Raw genomic sequence first — 26,027 nt, 5'->3', positions numbered from 1 at the left:
ATAATACCAACATGAATAATAGCCAACAGGACTTGCCAGTTACCACACGCCAGTCATCAGCTGAGTGCTTTGCCTGCTCCTTCCTATTCGAATTCTAAAACAACACGATGAGGTAGATACTAATATTATCTGCACTTAAAGACAGAGAACCTGAGACTTAGAAAAGTGAAGGGGTTTGCCAAAGACTCCATGAATGGTGCACACCGGGGCTGGATTCCTGCCGCATTTTTCTCCGACTCTGGGATCTGTGATTGTTCTACTTTATCTGGTGCAGTAGACTCCTAACTTGAGAAATTAAATCAAAGTGTGTATGTTAGGGGAATTTTTTTTTTTTCTTTGTGTTTTTGCCTTTTCTAGGACCTCTCCCATGGCATTTGGAGATTCCCAGGCTAGGGGTCTAACTGGAGCCACAGCCACCGGCCTGCGCCAGAGCCACAGGAATGTGGGATCCAAGCCGCATCTGCAACCTACACCACAGCTCATGGCAACGCTGGTTCCTTCACCCATTGAGCCAGGCCCGGGACCGAACCTGCAACCTCATGGTTCCTAGTTGGATTCGTTAACCATGACAGGAACTCCAGGGGAAATTTTCTTATGCTTTCTCTTCTGGGACCTTAGTGATGGTGTCAGTTGCCTCATCATTGTGATTATTATTATCATTATTAATATTCTTATCATTATTAATTTTTCCTGGCAGTGTCTGATGATGGCTTGGGAGCACCCAGGCCTGAGACAGGGGCCACACTGAAAATGCCACAAAGGAGCGGTGTCTGTTAGGAGGCAACAGTGCTTTGGGGAAGGGTACATTTGATTGTCTTGGTCCTGGGCTGTGACTTGGCAGAAAGCCACTTCCCAGCACATAATTAAGATAAAACCTCACATCTGGCCTTTCCCCACCTTTATAAACCTCCCTCTGAATCTCAGCAGCCACGGACCTTTATACAATAATACTCATAAAGACGTTCCGCTTCCAAGGACTTTGCCGAGGCAGCTACAGACAACCCCCCCCCCCATAGCCCCATATAATCAATATTATCATACAGTTAAAAGATAATCATAATACGTTTGATCCTTAAAGCTCCTTTGAGACTAAAAAAGTTCAGAGCACTTTCACGTCGGTCCTTTCACTGACCCTTGGCACCTCAGACAGCGGGAGGAGGATTTTAGGAAGGATGCTGCCATGGCTCCTTAACCCCGTCTCCCACAACTTGAGATTGTACAAAGTCAAGGGTTTGCTCCATCCCCTCATGTCACAGTTGGTGGAGGAGGAAACCCTTGACTTGGTACCAAGGTCTTTCTTGGTGACTGTTCAGGGTTTCTGGGCTGGTGGCCTTGGAGGTCTATGGCCTCTTCTGTCTGCCATGCAACCCCCCGAGGGTAGGTACAGGACTATTACTCCGTCTCTGTGGGCTCAGCACAGCCTCCCTCCAACACACGGGGGAGGGGGCTTCTGGGGGACAGGATTCATCAGGCTTCTTCTTTCTAGAAAGTTTTGGGGTCACACCCTTAGCAGTGGACAGGATCCTGCTTCAGCATTAGCGTCTTGCAGTATGCAACGCCCTGTGTGAGATGCTGATGGGTGGGAAGGCTTCCTGGGGAGATCGAGGAGGATGTAGCATCAAGGGCAGAAATGATGCAGCCACAGAACAGAATACAGAACTGAGCTCAGCGGGAGGAAAAGGCAGGAGAGAACAAGGCAAGGCATCAGGACCAGCCTCCAGGGCAGGCGTACAACCAGGCTCCAACCTCAGTGATGCCGAGTGCAGGAGTGGGCGATTAAATGCTGAACTGAGCGATTTTCCAAGACTAAGGAAGGGGAAGCTTGCGAGAAGGTACGCCTGGGCCAACACAGGGAGAGGCTGTCCCTCCAGGGACTACACAAGTGACAGTCTCCATCCCCCCAACTGTGTCTAAGGAGGTGGGACAGGGCAGACGATCAAATGGAGCACCTGCAGCTGGGCTGGCACGGCTGGGCCTGGGGTGTGGGCACAGGCCCATCCTGCTATCCCATCCTCAGTGGTCATTAGCTCAGGAGATTAGAGCTGGGGCCAGGCTTGCTGCGGGCAGAGCCTGGACAAGTCCAGTTGGAACTCACACCAATGAGGAAGGAGGAAGGGCAGCTCAGCCCTGTTACCCAGCTCCTCAAGGCCAGAGTCTGCAAGGAGTGGGCGTGGCTGCAGGTGTGGCCCCCAGGTGAGATGGCCATGGCCCCGGAGGCCAGGGACATGCCATTCACTGTACTTCAGCAGGTGCTACTTCTCTGGCTCCCTTCCTTCTCCCTCCCCAGGTCCCTGGAATCTGTGTGGACAGTAGGTGGGTCTGGCATTGCTGTGGCTGGAAATTCTGGGCTGCAGAGCTGGGCCTGTGGCCCCACCTGGGGGTCAGGCTCTTCTACATTCCTGCCCCGAAAGGTCCCTCTCTGACATGGAGACTGGCTTTGCGATGTACTGCCAGTTATAATGGGATTCAGTAAATGCCTCTGTGGGTGCCATGCGAGCTGAGGGTTCTGGGGACAGAGCGGAGCTGGCTGCTGCCTATTTACAAGTGTGTAGAAAGAGGAGGCAGAGGCCTCAGCTGCCAGGTGCCTCAGCTCGTGATCACCCAAGACAATAATCCCATCTTTCTGGCTTCCTGCAATTGGGGATGGAGAGAAATCAATCAGAAGCAGAGCTTGGATGCAATCATGTAATATGTATAACCTCGGGGTTTGGGGTTTGGTTTTTTGCTTTTCAAGTGCAGGCCTGGAGTCAAGCTTACATGAGGTCTTAGGCTTCAGACTGAAGGCTGAAGGCTCTGGCATTGCTGTGTTCAAAGCATCTTTAAGCAGGGAGGGAAATGGGGGTGAGTTAGAGATTACAGGGTAATAGCATAGCTATCATGAGAGCTGGGTCAGAGACAGGCAGAGACCAAGGGTCTCTACAGCCAGGAGGCCTCCATTTCACTTTGATTCAATTACGGCCCGAGATCTCTGGACCTGTTCCACTGGCTGTTGTCCCAGCCTCACCTGCTGGGCTCATGCACTTGGCTCTGGCCCTGAGGGGCTGGCTTGGTTCCTTCTGAACTTCTGCTGCTGGTCTGGGGAAGCTGTGTCTACCCACCACCTGGCTGCCCTGCCCAGGTGCACCTGCTTGTGTGGGTCTCAGAGGCATAGGGCAGGGGTGGGGGCGGGGGCAGGGGCAGGGATGAGCTTCTGAGAGCATCACTTAGAGGCTGTATGGCCTGGAACATAGGGCTGTACAGTTTAGGAAGGGAGGCTTCTCCCTCCATCCCACCAATAGCTCTGGAGGGGTCATATTCTCTTCAGAATGGTTTTCAACCTGAAAAACTGGAGTTTCTGAAACATTAAATGACTTTCCCAAACCACAAAGAACCTTGGAGGCAGAACCTAGGTTAGGACACGACGTGCCAGTTTCCTTCCACCCAGATGGCTCCTGGCTCCTTCCAGGGAATCGGGAGGCAGGCTTTGCTGGAGCAAGCTCTTCTCACAGCCGAGCAGGCACAGCAGGCCCTGCCCAGCCAGGGCTGAGCAGAAGGCAGAACCCTGTGCCAGCCCCCCTGCAGCTCATTAGATCCTCTAGTTACACAGGCCCCTGGAACTTCCCAAAAGGTCTAGTGCTAATAAAATAAATGCAATAATAACCAAACAATAAAAACAATGATTTGGCACGTAGGAATTGTTAATTCAGATGGAAAAAAATTGTGCTACAGTTATTACATACTTAGAAGAAGTTAGTAAATTGAACACACTCATGGAACTTTTGAAGAGTTGGAGCCAGATTTGAACCGAGGGCTGTCTGGCTCCAAGCCCCATTCCTTGGATAGAGAGGAACCAGGAGAGAATGCACACAGGACCCACTGTTTCCATCAATACCAGAGAATGACACAGACAGAGATGCCAAGTGCCTCAACCTAGAGGATGCCACCTTCGCAGGGTCTGTCTCTCTGGGCTGGAGCTGCCCCAGGACCTTGGGGCTGGGATTGGAGAGTACAAGTCTGCTGGGGCTGGCTAGCCACTTGGGGAGGCGGGGAGTATGATGCTTAGGCTGAGGGATGGGCTCAATTCTAGTTCCGGAATTGCACAGCCGCCCTCCTAAGTGGGAGAGCCTCATGGAACTTGTGAGTTTCAATACCTAGGATGTGATAGCCAGCCAGTCACCAGGCCCACAGCCTTGCTCTCTGCAGGCTCTGATTGATGCACACCCATTGAGCTACAGAAAAGAAACTCTCGAGAAATGGAAAACATATTCTCCCCCAACACATCACCACCTTGGTGAATGAGTTTCTGATCATCCACTTGATAAACTTTGTTCGTTCTCTGATGGCCTGTGGCATTTGGATCTATATCATGCAAACTGGCATTATCTTATTTGCCAGCCTCATCTAGGTGAAGCAAAGCGCCTAAGACAGAGCTTTAGTTAAACAGCTTGGACCAGCCTCAGTCTACCTGGCTTCTTTATCTTTAAAGAAGGAATTGAAATCCTTCTAACGGGAGGGAGGGCGAGGAGCTGTTGCAGACTATGAAAAGCTAAACAAGAGCAACCAGTTGCTGTGATGTTTAACTTATGGATGGATAGAGTCCGTCTCCCCAGGAAACACATAGGTTCCTTAAAAACTAGAGCTGGGTTTTACATTTCTTCCTATCTTTCACAGGGTCTAGGTCGGTGAATACGATTTGCTCAGGAAGTGCTTGCTGAAGCCTGGCCCTGGAGCAGCTGACATTTGGGTCTGGACAAAGTAGGCTCAGGACACAGTGCGATGCCGCGAGGGATCTGTCTGTTGTGGGGAAGGAAGGCGGCAGGTGAACAAAGGTAGGAAAAGGAGCGCAAAATCAGAGAGAACGTGGAAGTGTGAGGCACGGCCAGCGTAATGGGAGCTCAGAACGGCAGGTGACATGGACGGCGGTACCAAGGTCAGGTGGTCCTTAGGCAAACCACGCCCCCCCATCACAAGCAACCCAACCCAAGGTGAAGACCATATAACTTGGTGAAGGTTTCCTTCTGCGACAGCCTGACCTCTAAGGAAAGCAGATTCTGCCTCACATCTTCCTGGAAAAGGGAACTTAGCAGAGTGGGGGTGGCGGCCTGGGTTCAAATGACAAAATACAGGTCTGAGTCCTCTCTCAGCCACCGAAAGATGGTGTGCCCTGGAACAACTTATTTCAGGTTCCAAGTTTATTGTTCTTCCCTACGGTAGAAGAATGGAATCTGCCCTGCCAGCTTCTCCTCCGTGGCAGGGATCTAACAGAGGCTGTCAGAAGGCTGCCACGGGGACCGAGCTTCACAAGGAACCCGTGCTTGGAAGGCAATTCATCTGAACGTGAAATATCTGTTTTTCACAATGATTTTACTCTGAGGCAACCGTTTTAACCCAGCGTTAAGATGGAGCCCTTGGAGTTCCCTTCATGGCTCAGAGGTTAACGAACCTGACTAGGATCCATGAGGATGCGAGCTCAATCCCTGGCCTCACTCAGTGGGTTAAGGATCTGGCGTTGCCGTGAGCTGTGGTGTAGGTGGCAGACGGGCTCGGATCCTGTGTGGCTGTGGCTGTGGCCGGCAGCTGTAGCTCTGATTCGATCCCTAGCCTGGGAACCTCCCTATGCCGCAGGTGCGGCTCTAAAAAAACTAAATAAATAAAGCAAATAAAATAAAATAAAAGATGGGGCCCTTGCACGTACCTCGTCCGCAATACCGACCAAAGCCTTTCTTGGGGTCCTTTTCTACTGGGCTTGAAAGGACAGAAGTACCTGCTTTGGAAAAGTATCCTTAAGTCCTCTATTCGGCAACCCTTGAAACAGAGGCCTTATGAATAGAGAATAAAACCCAATGTAAAGAGAAAGAAGCAAAGAGAAAGGTACATTTCTCACAGGCCTCTGCCTCATTTCCATCCAATTCTGTCTGCTTCTTTTAGGCCCTGGGGCTGGGGATCCTGCCGGGTTTTCCCATTTTAGCTGGGCTCTCTGGGGCAGTTAGTAACTCCTCCTGAGAACTGGATCTATAGTGGCCCCCGCCGTGGACCCCCCACATGGGTGGGCAGCAGCACAGAGCCGGCTGGCTCTCCCTGTGGTCCTCTCTGCTCTCTTCCTCCTCCGAGCGACCGCAGGATTTATAGGGCTGTCGCAGCGACACGCCATCTCAGTAACTGCAGAATGGCAGTTGTAAAAAATCCCATTTGCCAGGGTATTAGAATCCCATTAGCACTCCCGATGGAGAAATAACCCCGACCCTTCAGAAGGAATTAAAGATATTCAGGCACCAGCATTGGAGTGTTATAGGCCCTTCCCCCATTTGGGCAATCACACCAACAGACATAAAGCCTCAGGCACCAGGTGTCCTTGGTCCATAAACCCCTTGAGAAAAGTCCTAGGAATGATGTATGAAAGGGCCTCTCATCCCACCAACAGGCTCCCGAATAAACACAAGGGAGTAAGGGACACAGGCCCTCTGATTTGTCCACTCAGGAGGGGAGTGGTTTTAGGGGAAGCCAGCTTCAGATTTCAGAACTGAATTCTTCTCTTGCAGCTTCTTACGTCCTTTTTCCCTTCTCTCCATGCAACTCCATTGCCAGAGCAGTAACTGACATCAAGCAGAAACGCTGACAAACTTCTCCTGCCTACAGACTGGAAACTGTCAAAACAGAGGAACCTGCCAAACAAAAGGATGATAACCCAGGGAGACTGTCATAGTGCTGAGTTCAATCACCTCACTTTATCAGTGAAGCAACAAGGGCTCAGAGAGGTGAAGTAATAGGCTCAAGATCACACAGCTCATTAAACAGAAGCCTCCTCATTCCCTGTCTGCACTTTTTATGGCCGCACTTGAGGCATATGGACGTTCCCTCCACCTGTCTGCATTTTTAAAATTCCCAGGTGAGAGTTCCTACTGTGACTCAGTAGGTTAAGGAACCAATGCTGTCTCTGTGAGGATGCGGGTTCCATCCATGGCCTCATTCAGTGGGTTAAAATCCAGTGTTGCCACAAGCTGCAGGGTGGGTCGCAGAGGCAGCTTGGATCCAGGGTTGCTGTGGCTGTGAAGTAGGCCGGCAGCTGTAGCTCCAATTTGACCCCTGGCCGGGGGACATCCATATGTCACAGGTGCAGCAGTAAAAAGAAAAAAACAAATCCCAGGTAATATCAATACTACTGTTTCTGGGACCACACTGATAATCTATATCATTGAATTTTATAAAAAGTAAACACAAAAAAGCACATAAAGTCTTTAATGTGGTGAGAATAATTATTCAACAAATGGTTGTTGAATGCTTAGACCATATACCATAGATTCAAGAGTATTTAAAAGACCTACTATGTGTCAGAACCTGAGCTAGATGTACCGTGACATCTTGTCATGTAAACCTCAAACTGCTCCTGTCTGAAGGGGCTCAGATGTGGCAGGTGAGGCTGAGAGGAAGTGGAAGCAGGTGGCAGGTGCAATGGCTCTAAGACCAGATGCTTGTCCCCCTGCCGTGGGTGCAGAGTGGCTCCCTGCCTCCTGTAAATACCCTCTGCCTGCTGCCTGGCCAGGGACGATGTGGCTGAGCATGGGGTGGGTTGATTTCAAATGCATATATTGATTCTGAGACCTGAGTGCCAATTGCCCAAAAAAGAAAGACGGCCGCCAGGCTGGAGTGGAATGCGGGCACACGTGCAGGCAGAAGCAGCAAAGGGGATGGACAGGCTGACAGGATGCACAATGGCAGTGAACCTACAGATCAATAAATAGATGGATACCCAGGGGGCCTGACAGCCCACAGATGCATGGGAGTGCAGGCAGACAGCCGTGGAACACACAGACCCGTGGGTCTGGAAGACCATGAATCCAGGTAGAGGCAGTCCAGCCCAGAAACAGACAAAGAAGCATCACATGTGACCTGGCAACGCCATCTGTGAGAGGAAGAACCCCAGGGCCCTGAGAAATGGACTCCGATTTCCCTTTGGAGCTGGGAACGAGCAGCAGGCTGGGGCTTAGGCTCAGTTATTTAAAACCCTTCAAGTTCTCGGCTGTGAACCACCATCTGAGAAATCTATTCCTACCCAGTCCCAAGGGGTTAACCAGAGCAGCGCTGGGCAGCTGCAGTCCCACCTGATTTGAGGGTACCCCTTCGCAGGAGAAGGTCCATTTTTGCCTCTGGGCCCCCAAGCCTCATGGATCTGCATTCTGCACTCAGAAATGGGGGGGACTTGAGGACAGAGGGAAGGTTGGACACTGGCAGGCCCAGGTATGGAAGGGGAGCCCCAGGATCTACAATGGGTGAGGGAGGAAGAGAGGCCTGGAGGGGGCTGGCTGGCCCATCTGGTGCTGGTTCAGGTGGGCCTCAGGGCCCAGGTCACAGGGAGCCAGTGGAATGTGGTTGCCTCTGTATCCCTGACTCAGGCCTTCCTGCTGGGACAGCTGCTCAGGAGGCACAAATAGCCCTTCTGAGGTTGGCATCTGGGTTAATCCCCACTCCAGGTAACTTCAGCACTAACAGAGAAACTAAATGTATCAGAGATGAATGAAAGCCATGCTGCCTCACCTAAGTTCAAGCTTATGACCTCAGATACCAAGTGGGCCTGAAGCTGTCTGATGATCCCTGGACATTTTCCAACAAATTTGCTTTCCTTTCCCCCAGAGGGGACCACCTCACAGCTACCACTTTCCCCAAACCTCCTCCATCCCTCCTTCCTCCTCCCAGATGGAGGCCCCGCTTTTCACACCTCCGAGGACCTGGAAAACACTCAGAAGAAAAGGAACAGGAGTTCCTGTCGTGGCTCAGAGGAAAGAATCTGGCTAGCATCCATGAGGACGCAGGTTCGATCCCTGGCCTTGCTCAGTGGGTTAAGGCTCCAGCACTGCCGTGAGCTGTGGTGTAGGTTGCAGATGTGGCCTGGATCCAGCGTTGCTGTGGCTGTGGCTGTGGCATAGGCCAGCGGCTACAGCTCTGATTCAACCCCTAGCCTGGGAATCTCCCTATGCTACAGGTGCAGCCCTAAAAAGACAAAAAAAAAAAAAAAAAAAAAAAAAAAAAAAAAAGAAAAGAAAGAAAAAGGACCAATCTCTCCTCCCTAAATCCACCCCCGCATCCACTGCCTCTCTTCCTAGTTCCCTCCTCTGTGCCTGGGATGCTCTGTGCATCCCAACTGCATCCCCACCAGGCTAGGTCCCCACCGCCAGCTCCTCCCCTGCCCTGGACAATCCCGTCAGTCTGCAGACTCGAGGCCAAAGTCTCTTCAGTGCCTCCCAGTGAAAACAAAGAGACAACATCAACCAAAGTTCTCCCCAAAGCCTCCTGGGAAAGGTCTCCGTTTTCTCCATCTGCGCCTTCTCAGCCCGCATTTCCCCTCGAATCGAGTCCAAGATGTCACCAATAACAGTGACTTCTATCGTGTCAAAGCCAGTGGGCGGTTCTCAGGCCTCATCCTGCTTGGTCTCACCCTCAAAGGTCAAATTCACTCAGCAGGTATTTGGTTCCACACCGGTGATGTGCCCAGCCTGTCCTGGATGCCTGGGATCCGCCTCTAAATAGACAGAGGCAAACACCTTGCTCACGAGGCTGTGTTCTGCAAGACCAAGCCCACCCTGAACAAACAGATGCCTGTGTGTGGAGGGGTCAGTGATGGAGAAAGATAAATGAGGGATTGTGGAGCCAAGGGACCAGAGTCAGCGACCCATCCGGGCAGCATCCGGTTCGGCCCCCTGCTCGGCCCTCTCTCAGCCCCTCCCGCCCCTTGCTGCGCTGGGGCGGCCCACACCCTGCATCTCCTTCCCCGCCGCTGCCTTGCTGGATTTCCTCTTCCCCGGGAACCCCCAAGACTGCAGCTCCTCGTTTCTCCCCACACCCGCTCTGTCTACACTCTGTGCTCACCCAGTCCAGCGCTTTAAGGCCATCCTGATGCTGCTGCGTCCTTTCTCCATCCCACTTCGAGCTGCAAACTCTGAGGTCCAGTGACAGTATCTCCACTCAAGCCCAGCAAAGAACTTCAACTCAACAGCTCACAATGGAAACCCTGATTCGGGCTGACCCACTTACACACACGCACACCCCCCACACACACACCTGTTCCTCCTCTGCTCTTCCCCATCTTAATAAACCATGTCACCATCCAAATAGCTGCTCAGGCCAAAACCCTGGTGATCATCACAGATTCCGTTTTCTCTCATCCACTGCCCTGCACTGGGTGCTACAGCAAATGCTATCATATCAGGGCCTCTGAAACACAGTCTGAATCTACCCATTTTTGTATCATCTCCACTTCAACGTTGTCTCTACCCGGACTGGTGAAAACCTGGGCCTGGGTTCTGAGTTCCTGTCCCCAAAGGCAGCCGGGATAACCTTTCAGTATATGACATGTTAGATCATAGCATCCTTCTTTTGAGACCCCTCCGGTGGCCTCCCCTCCCCTTCTTTGGTCCACTGGTGGCCTCTGAGCTCACTGTCTGCCAGGTCTCTCCTCACTCCCAAACAGGACAAGTCCTCCCTGCCACCCCGCCCCGTCCTCTGCCTGGGAAATTCTTCTGCAGGATATCCTCACAGCCAGCCCCTCACTCAGGCCCTGGTCACTCTCTCCCTCCATCCCAACCCCTGTCAAGCCCCACTGGGTGTCCTCCTCCCTTCCCTGGCCTCTGCATTCCTCCAGCGCTCACTGCTCCCGAACACACATGACCTGTTTCTTGCCTTTATTCTTTGCTGTCTGTGACTCTCACCAGAATGCAAACACCATGAGGGACGGATGCAGCCCTCCTAGCCAGAGTGCACTGGTGCACTAGGCAGGCCTGGAGCCAGACTCGGGACTGGCTTCCCACTGTCCCTTGGGCACACTGGGATGGGGGTAAGGGTGTCTCAGGGAAATCGCTTCACCTCTCTGCGCCTCAGTAAGCTTCTCGGCTGTAGGCTGAGGGCACTGATAAGGCCTGCCCACAGGGATGTTGTGAGGGGATAACAAATGGATAAATATGGAACATGTGGACCAGAGCTTCAGGGGAACATGTACTCAGTATCCACAAGGAGATCTCATGGGGCCCTTACCCTTGGACCCATTCTAAAGATGAGGAAGCTGATGTTCTGAGTAGGTGAGCACCTAGGCTACCTAGCTGTTAAGTGACAGGATTATATTTGAACCTATATCTATGGACCCCAAGAATGCTTTCCTTGTGGAATAAGTAAATCTTAGATCCTAATGATTCCCTTGGGGATTTAAAAAGGAGGCCAGCATGCCTCTGTGGCATTGAGGTGCACAGCCCAGCCAAAGAGGGAGAAAGTGGGGAGCCCTCTCAGCACAAGTCTATGCAGTTCATGGTTTGGGAGGTTTGCTCTCCCCAGTGTCCCATGAGGGTCACTGTGAGGTCTGGAAGCCACGGATGCCAAGGGGAAGTGAACTCAGGATGGCACTCCTATGAGCAGGTGGGCAGGGGGCGCATATGGTCCTTCCAGGGAATTCCATTCCACTCCCCACTTCCAGACACACACCGCACCTCTACCCTGATCCCTGGGGGAACACACATCACCCAGGGGGTCCTTTGCAGGAGTGCAGCGGCTCAAAGAGGGTGAACGATTCACAAAATAATAAATACAAATGGATTACAGGGCATATGTGACAGGCACATGTCAACAGCACCGGACATCCCTGAGCACAATCAGCGAACCTAATCTGGTTTGGGGGCTTTTCCCTGATGCAGAAGGAATGGGGCATATGTTTAAAAGTTATACTTAGGCCAGCATGTGAAACAAGATTGGAGAGGCTCAGAGGGCAACTGAGAGACATTTGAACTGTTTTCCTGGAGAAGGGGAAGCCGATTGAGAGTTTAAAACAAGAGAATGGTAGGATCCAGTCTGGGTTTTGAAAAGGACATTCTCCAGATGTGGAGAGGGGACTGGGAAGAAGCAAGAGGGAAGAGTGAGAGGACTTCAGGGGCCATTGGCGTGGTCCATGTGGGAGACTGGAGTGGCTGGACCGAGGGGTGCCAGTGCAGACGCAGGGGTCATGCTGTGCGCCAGGCCTGGAGCTGCTTCATCACCACCTTAACTCGTGGGGCTCTTACCCTTGGACCCATTCTAAAGATGAGGAAGCTCAGGTTCTGAGTAGGTGAGTGTCTAGGCTACCTAGCTGTTAAGTGACAGGACTGTATTCGAACCTACATCCATGGACCCCAAGAATGCTCTCCTTGTCTACCACATCCCTTACTCCAAAAAGAAGGTGGAAAATCATTGAATCTGTGCTTACAGGCACTCCCCCAGAAATTAGACACCTGCTCACTGGGCATGCCTTCCAGGGCCACATGAGCAGCAATAATCATTGCGTTTTATTGTGTGGCTCCACGGGGCTCCAGAGTGGCCTCCATGCGCTGGAATGGTATGTCCCGGGACCACCTGGCCAAGTGATGCTGCTCCTGGAATGGCAGTGCCAGGACCAACCTTCTGCCATGGCAGAGGGCACAGGTCACATCTCCCACCTGGAATGGACACTGGCAAGATCATGTCAGTTAGAAGCATCCAAGGCAGGGGCCGGCATCCTCCGGCTTACCAGCAGGTGCCTCCAAAAATAAGCAGGTGAGAATAAAGGTCAGATGAGAGCTGAGCAGGGGCCCCTCCTGGCAGCCTGGCCAGGCCCCCCAGCCAGCCCTCCCCAGCAGAGGGCCCTTCCAGCACTCAGCCCACTCCAGCCTGGGAATGAGCTGCTCATGTATATGCAAATGCCAAGATGGGAAGGCAGGCTGGGGGAATTAGCATTTTTAATGAAACCAGACAACAGAGAAAGAGCAGAAGCAGTGGGCAATAACTTGCTGTGGATTTTGGAGAAAAAGGCAGGGAAAATTCCTGGCCCCTGGGCAGAGGTCACAGCCATTTGCAGGACTCAGAAGAACCTTATAATAACCATAATGAAAATAAAAACATAATGAAAAATATACCAATACAACACATATGACTACTTCAGTAATGGTTAGTAAGATGCAATAAATATTAGCTTACATGCCGGGCAACACATGCATCCATCTCCCAACCACTCCACAGAGCAGGGAGGGTTCACCCTGTTTTATGGAATGTGGAAACTGAGGCTCAGGTCTGTATGAAGCCATGTGATGGACATGGGGCAGAGGAAGGACTTGAACTTGTTTGTCTGGTTGCAGAACCTATATTCCTAAAGTCTAGTCAAAGCTGCCTCTGTGTTTTTTTTTACTACCCAGAGCACAGGGCACCGCAGACAAGGGCTCTGGCAGCGAAAATGGGAGGAAGGGGGTGGGAGATGGGGAACAGTAGCTGGGGTGGGATTTGGGGGTGAGAAGCGGGGAATGGAAGATGAGGTTGGAGATGGGGGATGGGGTCCCCACTTGCTAGGGATGCTGTGAAGAGGAGGTAGAAACTGACCCTCTACCCCCCGCCCAGATCTGAGCATCCCATAAAGCCGCGCTGCTCTCCCCCACCTGAACAGCCTTACTATGAAGCAAAGCTCAAAATCTGAGAATTCAGTAACAGCAAACCCTGTCTCTGTTCAGGACGGGCTGCAGGGAGAGGCACGAGGGTGACTGCGGGCAGGGCTGCATGGTGGCTGTGCTCCTGGATGAGGGCTGTCAGCGCCCCTTGGCACCCCATCGTTCAGAGTCACTGCCGCAATGTCTGTGGTCCCTGCTAATGATGGTCACCTCACCTGGTTTTTCCCTCACAGTGGGGGTTGAGGGGTGGGTGCAGGTGCCAGGTCCTCGGGCAGGGCAGCCCTAGCTCTTGTAGCCACGCATCAATTTGGGATTCACGTCAGGCACTACCCGCCTTACCGAATGGAGCACAGAACTAGAACAAATCAGCGGATGGAGAGGCTGGTCAGGGTGCCCTCCCCCGCCCCATAAAGAGAGCTTGGCTGAGCTTCATCCACCTCCTGGCACCGGCTCCCAGGAACTTTCACCTCCCAGGTGAGGGATGACGGGCACAAGGGTGTATCTGGGACCCAGGGCCGATGTCCAGGACCTTGGCCACTCGGCCCTGGCCTGCTGGGGTTTGATCCCCTGCTTTGTCCACAGGCAGGGACACGGCCACTGTCTCAGGGAGATCCTCTTCAAGGTGAACAAAAGTGCCCAGGAGCAAGGAGGCGTTTGGAGATGCAGGTGCCCTGACAGGAGCACAGCTGCAGGGCCTCCAGGAGGCGTCTGCTTCCTGAGACTGATGCCGGCCCCCCACTGGCTGGCAGCAGGACGTTGAAAGCATCCTTCTTTGAGGTGAAGGTGTGTGAAAGCCATTGACTACCTTATTTTCAGCCACCAACTCTACATCCCAGAATAGGAAGTGACCCCAGAATGCCCCCTCGTCCCCAGCTCCACACCCCCACCCCGGTGGGCTGTGCCAGACAAGCCCGGTGTCCACACAGGGGAAGGGGCCATTCTCTCTCTCTCTCTGAACATTTGCCGCCACAGACTTCATCCTAGTTGCTTCATCCTAATGAGTTGAGCTTTGGATTCAGCCACACATCTCACGTTTGCCTCTCACTGGGGTTGGAAGACCATTCAGGTCTCTTGCAATGACTTTTCAAAATCTTAGCATCCGTTTTGATAACCTGACACCGCCGCCACCGCCTGCCAGCGTCGTCTTCTGCTGACAAAGCCATCATCCCAGTGATGTGCGCTGCCACACTTGCGAGGGGGGTACTGAGACATTCTGCGGATGTGCGGGGGTCTAGGAGTGGGGCTAGGAGGCTGACTTGAACCTGAAGTTCTTGCTGAGCCTGGAGGAGGGCCACTCCCAGGATGAGAACAGGGCGTTGGGCTGAATATCTGCCATGGGCTCTGGGGGGCAGTCAGTCCTGGACCTCTCCTCCCCCCAGCCCAGCCTCCTTCCAGGCCAGCTCTTTCTGGTGGCAGGCCCAGGCTGCCGGCCTGATCTCAGCCCAGGAGAAGGGGTGAGGGCGAGGGAGCCTCTGCTGGGTGGGAGGAAGTTCAAGGGGAACGTGGTGGGAGAGGAAAGTTTGCGGCAGTGCAGAGCGCAGAGCCAGGAGCCCAACCACTGCAGCAGCGGGAGGAGCAGACCTGGGCCCCGCTCCTCCCAATCAGCCTGATTGCAATCAGCCCGAGAGCCGCGTGCATTTCGCAGAGCAGGGACAACATTGCACTCTGCACAATGCATGTCAGAAATCACACACACAGCGACAACACAAACAACCAGCGGGGCCCGTGGAGCCGAGACGCCCACAGCAGCCTCGGACAGCCCCACCCTCCGGTCCCTGATGACCACGGTAGGAATGAGGGGCTGCATGTGGAAGCTCAAGACCCCGAGACCCCGGAGGGCGCTCGCGTGATGAGCTCAGAGCCTGGCCATGTCAGCCCTTCAATCAGTCTCTTTTACTACTAATTTCCCCTCATGTTTTTTAATTTAATTCTCAGCTTCCTTCAAATACCAGTCAATGAACCGTCCAAATTTCCTCCAAATACCCTTGAAAATGTTGAATTATGCAATTAAGGATGGTGTAATACAATCATAGGAGGAGAAATGTTGTCACACATATTTTAATGAAACACACGGGCTTGGGAGGGAGACAGGGGGTGATTCCCAGTGCCGCCCTCTCCCCCCTCTGGTGAGGGTTCCATCTCTTCCATCTTCTGCGTTATGAAAATCCAGCCACCATCACAAACCCCAAGGGAACACCCCGCTGGACGGGCCCCTTCGGAGGCGGCCACAAACACTCAGGTCAGATTTGAGCCTGCAAATAGTCCAGGAGAGGTCAATGGGTGGGGGTGATTCCTCTCAGGTTTATCATGCATGATTTACTCATGCATTCATTCATTCAAAAATATTCACCAGGTTTGCCTGGGACTGCCCCAGTTAACACTTAAGGTCCATGACTCAGAAAACCCCTATAGTCCTGACATAAAGCTGTGTTACTTGGCTAATTTCAACATGTCCATTAGGCTCAGATACCTCCTCTGGAAAGCTTTCTGTGATAATCCAACACAGACTTCATTCTTTCTCAGCACTCCTGCCACCACACTGCCCCCCCTGCCCCTGCCCCGCCACATACACATATGCACTCCTCACCATGGTCCCTGGATGCCAGTATCATGTCTTTTTTTTTCTTTTTTCTTCTTTTTTTTAAGTCCGTCCTTCCTTCCTTTCTTTTTTCTTCTTTAAGTCCGTCCTTCCTTCCTTCCCTCCTTTCTTTTTAAGGGCTGCACCCACAGCATATGGAGCTGCCCAGGCTAAGGGTCGAATTGGACCTGCAGCTGCCAGCCTACAGGACACCCACGGCAAGGCGGGATCTGAACTGCATCTGCAACCTACACCACAGCTCACAGCAACGCCGGATCCATAACCCACTGAGCAAGGCCAGGGATCAAATGTACATCCTCATGGATACTAGTTGGGTTCTGAACCTGCCGAGCCACAAGGGGAACACCCCAGTATCATGTCTTATTTGTCATTGTATTCCTAACACCGCACAGAGCTTGGACAGGTTGTAGGCACTCACATATTTACTGGATGATGGATAATAGTGATTAAAATAGTAATGATAATAATAGCAATGATTTATTCAGGTTTACTATGCACCTGACACATGACAGTAAAACCTTAAATAACACACAGGGTTTGGGTGGGGAGAGATGGGGAGACGCACATCAGAGAAGGAGGCGTTGTGAACGTGTTGAGGGAATGTCATTGGGAAAAGCTGGGCTCATAGAACTTGCTCAACCAGAAACCCTTTGGAGGACGAGAAGAAAAGGGGTTTGAGGAGAAACGATTACAAGATGTAAGAAAACTAAGAGGAAATAAGAAGTCACAGGGAAAAAATAGTGAGGATGGATGTGTAGGTTAGGTTCACGTGTGGATGCCATAAATATGAAAATCAGTTGCTCCGCCTTGAGAGAGTGGAAAATAGAATTCCAATACTGCTTTCTGGGAAAAGGTAGGGGAAGGCACAGAGTAAGAAAAAGTTTCCCATTCCTAAAAAGGTTTATGTTCTTTTCTTTTCTTTTTAGGGCAGCGGCACATGGAGTTTCCCAGGCTAGGGGTTGAATTGGAGCTGTAGCCAACTGCGGGACACCACAGCCAAAGCAATGCCAGATCCGAGCCGCATCTGTGACCTACACCATAGCTCACAGCAAGGCCGGATCCTTAACCCACTGAGCAAGGCCAGGGATCAAACCTGCATCCGCATGGATGCTAGATTCATTTCTGCTGAGCCGCAACGGGAACTCCCACAATGACTTTTGTTGCCTTTTTGTTGCTGTTGTCTTTTCTCCTCCCCTCATATACATTTGTCACTCCCAGACGAGACTGTAGTCTACAGCTAAAGAAAACAATTTGCTTTCTGCAGCTTATTTACCCAGTGTCTAGTCCAAATCTCTGTGTATACCCAATACTCATTCCCTGCACGAAGATGCTTACATCATGCTACTCAAAGTCCTCGCCTCCTGATTTAATTGTTTTTCAATTTGATATCCATCCACCCTCTGCTCCAGCCTCAACAATCCTCTTAAAAGTTTCCCGGTCCTCCAGCCCCTTCCAAGTCCTGGGGCGTTGGTCCTGCCTCCTGTTCTCCTAGCATCCACAGGGCCAAGCTCTGTTCAGGATTTGGCAAGCCGACTCTAAGCACTGCTGCTTGTGAGGTGTGAGCACTGCCTGTGAATTTGGAATAGAGAGCCAGCGCTCAGTTGCAGCCTGTGTGCCGTCTCTCTGACTCACGTATTTCTCTATAGCAGCATGGGGATAATAATACCTTTTTATAAAGTTGTAGACGTTATTACGTTAGCGTTCTGCATAAAGATGTTATAGAAACTGAAAAGTACTCTGGCTGAAATGTATTAATCCACAGTGTGATATAATGAAAAGCATACAAGAGTCGGCTTTCAGTTCCAATACCACCGCTTACTGGCTATGTGATCATGAATAAGTCACTTTGCAATTTTAGATTTCAATTAATCACCCATAAAATGAGAGTAGCAGCAACTGTCCTGCCAACTTTTCGGGGCTATTAAGATTGCAAGTGAGACGCTCTCCGTAAAACTGCCTGATAAGCTGCATGTTGCTATACCATTGCACGGAGTTAAGTGGTTGAGGAGCAGCCCCAGCCCCATCAGAACAGCCCCAGCCCCACCACACACAGGCAGCATGTCCTGGGTGGGTCCTTCCTCTCTCAGTGTCTGCTTCCCTAGGTTACAAATGGAGGAGATGTGGAGACTTACAGGGTAGGTAAGGACCCAATAAATGAATACGCTCAAAGTGCTCAAGGCAATGCCTGACTAATAATCACATAAGTGGGCTGAGATCTTTCGTTGGTGCTGTTGTTAGCAGTATTATCATCCTGGGCTCCCAGATCTTAATGGAGCTTCAGGTCTGAAAGAGTCCCATGGCCACTGGAACTGTTCCCATCTCTGCCTCGGCAGCCACCAGTGAAGGAGATTTTCTTCTTTGCTTTCTTCCTATCTCATCTTGCCGTACCTTGCTCTGGTGTCCTCTGATTTTCTATTTCCCCAGAAATACAACCCAGATAAGTCATTTTACACCAAGCGTGGCTCCTCCATGCTGAGAGACAGCACCAACTCCAGGGTGTTATTAGTGAATGTTCTTTCATTGCCCCTGGTCTTGGTGCAGACATGGCCCAGATTCAGTGGGGCCTGGCTCTTCTGCAGTTTTGAGGTTCTCTTTTTAACAGAGAACGTGAAATGAGAAATATGAAAAGAAAGTGGAAGTAACCTTGAAAAATTGTGACTCACTCTATCATACACTGGTTAACTTATATAATATTGTTCAGCAACCATACTTCAATTTAAAAGAGAGATCAAAGAAATCTAACGTTTAAAAAATAAGTATGGTTGTATTTATTTAAGATGAGAAATTGCAAGCAGTAAATTTTTAAAAGCTGAAAAACACTCTCAAACATCAGAAACTCTAGAAAAATAATGTATTTATGTTAACTATCTCCCAAGGCATTTCAGTAATATTATTCCTACATTTGTAGGTATATATATATTTTTTATCAATTCTTCACAAGGTAATACTTTTATATTTTCTGTAGAAAAATGAAAGATAATTCAATGCATCCTCTAGCATGGCTGATTCTGATAAATTGATAGTTCAGAACAGTTTCTTTCAGCTTCTCAAATCCTGACTGTTAATGTCATGAGAATTCTTAGGGTTGGGGTCAAATCTGGAAAAACATCTATCAAATTTCTTTCGTTTGTGTGCTATGATATTTGGAAGAATTTTCCACAGACTAGCCTCTTTCTTCCTCCCATTCAAACCTTGATGTTTCTCTATTCCCCACATATTTTCCACGCAGGGCTCCGAGGACCAACTCACACAGCAGTGTGACAGCTGGGTGACACTGGGCATCTCATGGCAGTAGGATCATTTCTAGAAGCCAGCTCTGCATCAGAGGAGCTAGTAAGGATCTCATATGCATGGGAGTGATATGAACCAACGAAAAGTGCATGGGATTAGGAGTTCCCATCATGGCTCAGTGGCTAAAGAATCCGACTAGGAACCATGAGGTTGCGGGTTCAATCCCTGGCCTCGCTCAGTGGATTAAGAATCCAGTGTTGCCGTGAGCTGTGGTGTAGGTTGCAGATGCAGCTCGGATCCCAAGTTGCTGTGGCTCTGGCAAAGGCCGACAGCTGTAACTCCGATTCGACCCCTAGCCTGGGAACCTCCATGTGCTGTGGGTGCAGCCCTAGAAAAGGCAAAAAGACAAAATAAAATAAAATAAAGTGCATGGGGCTAAACCCAAACTAGATGTACCCCCAACTCAGATTCCTCTTAGCTGGGTCCCCAAAATGCCTTTGGCCATCCAAAGGGCACCAGGAACAGGGAAGCCATGATGATTGTAAGGTCAGATTAAAAGTACTGGAAGGCCTGATTAATTGCAGCTAAATGGTCTTACTTTTCTATAGTTTATAAAATATGTTTTGATCAGGGGACTCTTTCTTTCCAGGGCCCTGTTTGTGTTACTATCCCAAGACATAAAGGGCGGAGCCCTTCTTAGATGTTCCAACCCCAAAGGAGCACAGCTGAGTGCAGCCAAGTGAATGACCCCAACCATTGCCTTGGGGAACACGGGTGAGTCACCCCTGCTGAGCACTGGACTCACTGCAAAATCATGAGTAAGCAGTCATTGTTGTAAGCCATTAGGATTTGGGGAGGTTTTCTGCTCAGTCATAAATAACCAAATAGCAACAGACAACTAAACCGCACCCAGGAATATGGTGCTGCCACAGATACATGGTCTTGGCGCTGGAGAAACGTGGTTAGCCAAGGGTAGCCAGGAGGCATTAGTAGAGGCCTGAGAGGAGTGAGGTAAGTGGGTACATCATAAACTTGGCGAAGAGAGTTCCAGGCAAGATGCTGACAATGCCAGGAGGCCCCTTCCAGTTAAGGGTATTGCTAAAGACGAGCTAACCAATGTCCAAGCAGAATTTGGAGGGAACATGGGGTCCCAGGACAGTGTCCTAGGGAGCAAATTTTCTCAAAATAAGAACTTAGAGCAAAGACCAAATCAAAGAGGAGTCTGCAGGACCCTTTGCTGGAAGGACCCCTCTGAAAGATTTAAGGCAACACTCCCTAACCCCAGAGCAAGACCAAACACCTGAGGGATCAAACTGTCCCACAGCAGCATCGCATTCCCGACGTGGGAAGAGATCAAACCCAGAAGGATGTGCGCTGGATCATGGGCCGTGGAATAAATCCCGTAAGATCGGTAGATAACGAGGGAGAACATGCGATATTTAAAGAGCTTTGTCCTGATGAGAGAACTGCTGGGTTGGATGCAAGAAGAGAGAAATTCGAAGTGCAAACAGCAGGGAAGCTCCCACCTTCCTGTGGGAAGCCAGCGGGCTTCAGTTGCTCAGTGGGAAGCCTGGGCTACATCTTGTGAGAAAGGAACAGCGAGTCAGAAGGCAAAGCTGGGAGTCTAGACGGTAGAACCCAGAGGAGGTGTGAAAACCCTCAGAGAGGAAACTGGCCCCTCATCAAAGAAACGTCTCTGCCCCCCAGGCAGATGAATGGGCAGCAAAGGTCTCTTCGGATTTGAGAATTGACATGGACCAGGACCCGCTCTGTGCATCCCCTTCCTCTCTTTTCCTAATGGGAGTGCTCCCTCTTAGCATTACATCATGAGGCTCTTGTACATGTTGAACATGGAGGAACTTGTGTTTTTCAGATCCCGGTTCTTAAGGTCAACAGGTGCCCAACCCAAGGGTCCTCCCACACATCTCCTCCTTCACAGATCATGAGATATTGGACTTGAACTTGATGCCATCATGGATGAAAGGTTGGGTGTCTTGGGAGGGGTGAACATATTTTCCATAAAAGAGGGGTGTGGATGGCTGCCGTGAGAAAGGATTATTTGCAGAGACCCCGACAAGCCTCTGACCTTGGATGTGCCCACTGCGCTCCCATTGGAAGTAGAGTCTGTATTCCCTCCCCAGGAATCCGCGACTTGCTCTGACCCAGAGCCTGAGGGTTCTGCTCTTTCAGAAGCCAGCTGCCATGGAAGAAGGTTCAGGCTGGAGTGTTGCTGATGAGAGACTTTGTGGAGAGGCTACGTGCAGAAGTGAGGGCCCCCGACATGTGAGAGGAGCTGTCCAGAATGTTTCAGACCCAGCTGAGCTCCCAGCTGAACACAGCTGCACAAGTGACTCCAGCTGACACCACGGGCAGCGGAGGAACTGCCAGGCCGACCCGTGGAAACACAAGAAATAATCATTTCTGTTTTAAGCCATCTAGTGTCTAGTTTGTCTGTTGAGCAGCAAAACATAAGGGAAATTGAGCTCGAAGCTTACATGTCATCACCTTGGTGGGAAATCCTAGCTCAGGTATAGAGCCTGGGCGAGGGGCAGGGCGCAGGGGGAAGCAGTGACTCTTGCACATGCCTGTCAAATGAGGAGGAGTGCTGACTCTCTGTGCTGGTGATGCTCTGTGGTCCAGCCCTTGACCCGCCTGACCCTCTATTTCTCTGCTCTGCCCCCTGGCAGGGGATGCTGACCCCACCACTGCATCACTTTCTTGTTCCAGGTGTGTCTGCCAAATGCCTCACCAAGGTGACCCATTTTCTCTGCTTCCTCTGTGCTTCAGGCTAGTCCTGACAGCAGCCAAGTCTTCCAGGCCACAGACCCTGGAAGGCAGACCTCCTTCTTCGACCACAACTCTCACTTGGCTCCAGTTAGATCATCTTTTCCCTTCCCCTCTAGGCTTAGGGGTGGTGACAGATTCCTTTGACTGTGAATCACCAGGGACCTCAACATTTCTGCTGGCTTTCCTTTATTCCACCTGCAAACTCTGCAACCCCCCCACTTCATGACCCTACCTTTTTTTTTTTTTTTTTGTCTTTTTAGGGCCACACTTGCAGCACATGGCATTTCCCAGGCTAGGGGTCCAATCCAAGCTGCCGCCACCAGCCTATGCCACAGCCACAGCAATGCGAGATCCAAGCTGTATTTGCGACCTACACCACAGCTCTCGGCAATGCCAGATCCTAAACCCACTGAGCAAGACCAGGGATCGAACCCGCATCCTCATGGATCCTAGTCAAGTTCATTAACCCCTGAGCCACGACGGGAACTCCGACCCTACCTTCTTTTGACCCAAGGAGAACTTTGCCTTCTGCTACTACTGATAAACGCCCTGATGTTCATCCCTTCATCCTGAATCCTAATCAGAAGAAAGAAAAATGAATATGGAAGATGAAGTCACAGATACTGGCTTTCAATCTTTGGTTTATAATTTCTTAGCTCGGTGGCCTAGAACTAATCAATTAACTTGTCTGAGTTAAAATTTCCTCAAAGGAAACTGGAAATGATAATAATCTACTTTACGGATTTATGTTTGGGGCATCCAGGAATCACAGACCCTTAGTCCTGTGTATGGAACATGTTAGGTGCTATATTTAAATACCCCAGGGCATCTCTCCCAGAATTCAGCAGGCATCAAGACATCAAGACCCTAACAAGAGTCTGAAATTGTGAAACATAAGGTCTGAACTGGTTTAGCCTGGTCCACATGGCAGCAGGAGTCCAGGGGCCCTGGCATCAGGAGAGGATGTCAGATGGGCCTTTCTGGTGGTGGAGCTGGGATTGGACTGCAGGAAAAACCCCGCCCTTGGCCAGGGGTTCCTACTGATGAACAAGCAGGTGGGCACCTCTCAGAATGAAGAACTGGTGGCAGTAAGAAGCGTAACTGGGATAGTCTGTTATCTACAGATCTCTTTGTAACCAGAGGGCCTCTCCAGCTGTCTCTGTGCACTCTGCATTATTTATGGCCCATCCAGGGCTGGCATCCTGCTATTTGTCTGCTTTCTGAGATGGGCAGCAGGAAAGGGGATCACTGACTCAGCAATTTTGGGCTAGGCTGAAGGAGAGGACAAGGGAGAAAGGGAAGCCGGAGAAGAATGTAGAAAAAGAGGACAACCAGGGAGTTCCTATCGTGGTGCAGTGGTTAATGAATCCGACTAGGAACCATGAGGTTGTGGGTTCGGTCCCTGGCCTTGCTCAGTGGGTTAAGGATCCAGCATTGCCGTGAGCTGTGGTGTAGGTTGCAGATGCGGCTCGGATCCCAAGTTGCTGTGGTTGTGGCGTAGGCTGGTGGTTACAGCTCCAATTGGACCCCTAGCCTGGGAACCTCCATATGCTGCAGGAGCGGCCCTAGAAAAGGCAAAAAGACAAAAAAGAGAAAAAAAAAAAAAAAAAAAGGAGGACAACCAAAGAGGGTGACAGTCAACCATGGGTGAGTGGAGATGCTCAACTAGATGGTGAGAGCAGCTGACTTAGGAAACCACTTCCAGATTCCCGTGGAGCTGGGAGAAGGAATGGCATGGTGCACAGGTCCTTTAATACCTTGCCAGTTCCTGACCAGCGAGACATCATCCAGGAAGTCCATTTCTGCCAGGCTTCAAAGGGTTCATCAGAGACAGAGCTGGATGGCTGCAGGTCCGGGAGCTGAGGGCACCCAGTCTGGGAGCACCTCCCTTTGGTGAAGGGGATGAGCTGGGGCGAGGCGGGGGGTGGCCCAGGGGGACCGGAGGTAGGGAAGACAGGGCTGAGTGACACTGTGGTGCAATCCATTTCCTTGGGAAGCCATCACCGGGCCTGCCATCGATGTCCCTGCTGCCTGAAGTTGGGCAGTCATGCCCCACAGGGGGAGTGAATCAGCAAAGCCACCTCCGCCTCCATTTCCACGCCTCGCATCTGACCCAGTGCCAAGTTCTGGAGATGGTGGAGCTCCGTGTTCATCTCCCTTTCTGAACACCCGCCGTGATGCTCCTGCCATCATTATCATCACCACCAGACACTACATCTTTGCCAAATGCCCTTCATCCTGCCTTCTCTATCAGGAAACCAATATTAACTCAGCCTTCAGTAAATGGCTGCTCTGCTTGGTATTTAAAATGTGGTATCTAAATTAAGCCTTACAACAACCCTGTCATTTTCCAGAGGATAGAACACGCTCAAAGAAATAAAATAATTCATCCAAGGTCACACAACTCATCATAGGCAAAATGTGGCTCGCAATCTGCTCTGAGGCTCTCCTAGAAATAGAGACCAACACTCTCCTTCTCTCCCTCACAACTGTGCCCTTGAAGTTGCATTCAACCTTGGAGGCCATTAGTCATTTATAAGATTCCATAATAATATGTGCATGGCAGGAGCTTGGGGTCCACAGGATCAAGAAGAGTAAAATACACACCTCAGCACCGGTACATGACACATGGAGGTAAGTTTAAATTAAGTCCCAGGGGAGTTCCTGTCGTGGCTCAATGGTTAACAAATCCGACTAGGAACCACGAGGTTTCAGGTTCGATACCTGGCATCACTCAGTGGGTTAAGGATCTGGTGTTGCCGTGAGCCCAGAAGCGGCTCAAGATCCCGCGTTGCTATGGCTCTGGCATAGGCCAGTGGCTACAGATCCGACTGGACCACCAGCCTGGGGAACCTCCATATGCTGCAGGTGCAGCCCTAGAAAAGGCGATAAGGACAAAAGAAAAAAAAATAAGTCCCAGGCTTCCCTGGGGATGGCTTGAGGGTACGCTGAAACTCCCTGGTCTCAAAACTCTCTGTGCAAGAGTTTTGGATAAAAAGTTGATGGATTACTAATTTATAGCTTATTCTCAATTGCAACACAAATCTTTACTCTGTCTAGGAATTAATAATCCCATCTCATGTCCTCGGACCTGAACATGCCTTGGTGGTCAAAGACTAAGGCTTAGCCCTCTTCTGGGGCTCTAGGAAGCTGCCATTCCTCATTTGTCCTCCTGACTCCACTGGAGACATTCTCCTGGAGTTGTTGGGGTTGGGTGGGGTAGAGCTTCCTACTCCCTGACCCCCACAGGCCTGCAAAATACTCTGTACATAATGCTTAACATGTACCCAGCACAGAAGGGCCCCTCTCTAGCTTTCTTTTGGGACCCCCAATTCTCCCTGCTTCACTGTACATGTCATGGTCTCTATCCCTCCTTTTAGCCTCCTTGTGGCAAGAGGATTGTAGACTTGGATGATAACAGGCCCAAGTAAGTATCTCTGGATGCTGGCCTAGGGGGTGGATGCCTTGAAGGTTGAGAGTCAGAAGCATCCCTGGGAAAAAGAGGTTTGGGTACCACATGAGAATTCAGAAGAGTGGAGCCACTCATGGTCCTTGGGCACTGATTGGGTCATGGGCTCTATGGCAACTGCTTTCATGCCTTGTTAATCCTTTCAACAACTCTCTGAGGCAGGTGTCAGCAATCCCCTCCCTGGACCCAACTTCCAAGTGTGACGTCATCAGCTATTTATCCCCAGGCAAGAGGGGTGTGGTGAGAAAACCCAGGTTCCATTTCCCTTAAGACTATCATGCTTCCAGCTCCCTTTTCATGGCTGTGTTTTTGAACTCCCCAGGCATGGACCAATCTCTGCCTTGTAGAAGATGCTTAGAAAATGTTCACAGAATGGATGATGAAGGAATGCATGATGGTCACACCAATACCTGTAGGACTGAGCCCCGGACAGGAAGAGTAAGAGGGCCTCAGTGCTGGGGTGACTTGACTTTCATTGCCCTTGGGAAGGGGGCAGTATTGATGCAGGAAAAGGAAGGTCCCATGTGCCCTCTTCCTG

At 50.8% G+C, this 26,027-nt stretch overlaps 1 protein-coding gene and 2 long non-coding RNA genes across 6 annotated transcripts in view; all 3 read right to left on the bottom strand.

Moving 5' to 3' along the window:
* The window catches only part of NTM (neurotrimin), a 1,001,303-nt gene that overhangs the window by 845,475 nt on the left and 129,801 nt on the right, over window positions 1–26,027 (bottom strand). The gene's annotated exons all lie outside the window — the stretch shown is intronic.
* The window catches only part of LOC146399931 (uncharacterized), a 148,001-nt gene continuing 122,658 nt past the window's right edge, over window positions 685–26,027 (bottom strand). The window contains exon 2 of the long non-coding RNA XR_014815596.1: window positions 685–5,422. This is a non-coding gene — a long non-coding RNA (uncharacterized LOC146399931). The remainder of the gene's footprint in view (window positions 5,423–26,027) is intronic.
* Window positions 16,912–24,865, bottom strand: LOC146399932 (uncharacterized). Its single transcript, XR_014815593.1, has 2 exons — window positions 24,387–24,865; window positions 16,912–19,467 (listed from the first exon to the last, which is right to left on the bottom strand). It is a non-coding gene; the product is annotated as an uncharacterized LOC146399932 (long non-coding RNA).

This window comes from Sus scrofa, chromosome 9 (assembly GCF_054392235.1).
Source record: "Sus scrofa isolate SSC_HxYL_T2T_F1_AM1 chromosome 9, Sscrofa_HxYL_maternal_Yorkshire_Landrace_v2.0, whole genome shotgun sequence".
NCBI lineage: Eukaryota > Metazoa > Chordata > Mammalia > Artiodactyla > Suidae > Sus > Sus scrofa.
Note: the sequence above shows the minus strand (reverse complement) of the source record. Positions and strands in the feature narration are given on the sequence as shown.